Raw genomic sequence first — 1,531 nt, 5'->3', positions numbered from 1 at the left:
TTTACCCCAAACTTACCTCCAGGAAAGTTGCATCCTATCCCAACAATAGCAACTTCGTCTGCAGTCTCAATCTCCATCTTCTGGGCTGCACAATATAGGTGCAGTGTCAGTCAGATCAAACAATTATGCATTTCCCATTACATAAATCTTAGCTTAAAAGGTGAACTTCTCACAAACACATATACCACTTACACTTGTTCAAAGCTTCATTCATCTTGAATGAGCTATGGTTGGTTGTGATGACAATGACACTCCCCACAGGCAACCAGAGCTGTGCTGTATTTTTCTTGCTGTCCCTCCCCTCAGAGGAAAATCCCCGTTTAATTCCCCAAACTCCCTCATTCACAGACACTTCCTTTTTACTGTTTAACCTCTGCTAGACCTGCCGGTTGATCTGCTCTTGAGCCTTTCCTTAGATTAGTTCTGTGTTTCTTCTTCTCTACAGAAGTGGACAGTGCATTGGCCAAGTCAGACTTTCAGCTCTATTGTCTCTATCCTATTCACAAAGCACATCTCCCACACAGACTCTGCCAATTACCACTTTAAACCAGACCATGGAAACAGGCAACCAACCACCAAGCTGCTGAAGGAACAAAAGGTGCATCTTCCACGCTCTAGAAAAGTGCCTGGAAAGCAGCACTTCATTCCCTGGATCCCAAGGCAGCCTAGCTTTTGTCTAAAGCAGCTTCATCTGCAGGCACAGGTTGACCCCCACAGACCACGCTGAGAGTCACATGATCTCACTGTTCCTGACAATGCACAGTCTCCAGGTAGCCCCACTACAGCCGTACAAGTAACCGGCTTTCAGCTCATTTGCAGCTCCACAGGAAGGATTTTTGTTGCAAAACGACTCACAATAATATATGAATTTTTTCAACCAATTAGATGGAAAAAAAAAAGAGAATTCTTTGGGATCAAATTAAATACCTCAGTGTAGAATTGACAGATGATTATTTTTCCTTAATTCTAGGAAAGGAACTTGTCAGATAAAAATCAGCTCAACTGAACCAATTAGAACTCACTGGGATGTCCACCTCAGAGGATACAAGTCTTCCTGGAGTTGCTTCAACTCACAAAGAGGAGAAGATGCCTTTTGAAAGGTTTTGGGAGGGATTCTTGGCAGTGGGATAGATTCTCATCTCAGTCATACCACAGAACGTCCCAAAGAGCCCTTCTCAGTCACTGACTGACAGCAATGAAGCAAAGATGAGGCTGTTTGACAGCCCCACATATTATTCAGTTATCATTTCTTGGAGGTTTGTTTTGAAAGAATAACTCCTCAGATTCACACTGTGAAAAATTTACTTCCCGGATCCATTAACTAAGACTGAAAAAGATAAAAAGACACCTAGCAAGAATAAGGAGATCAGAATCTGGCTCTCTGGAATTAAATTCTATTTTACCAATAATACAAATTCTGAAATGCTATAACAATTGTTTCCTTTTGGTTCTTTCAAAATTGTCTATGATTTCTATGATTCTATTATTTCTTATTTTAATGTAATTGATAAGCTAAAGCTGCAAAGCCCAA

Source organism: Corapipo altera, unplaced genomic scaffold, assembly GCF_003945725.1.
Source record: "Corapipo altera isolate COAL_440 unplaced genomic scaffold, ASM394572v1 61440, whole genome shotgun sequence".
Taxonomy (NCBI): domain Eukaryota; kingdom Metazoa; phylum Chordata; class Aves; order Passeriformes; family Pipridae; genus Corapipo; species Corapipo altera.
Note: the sequence above shows the minus strand (reverse complement) of the source record.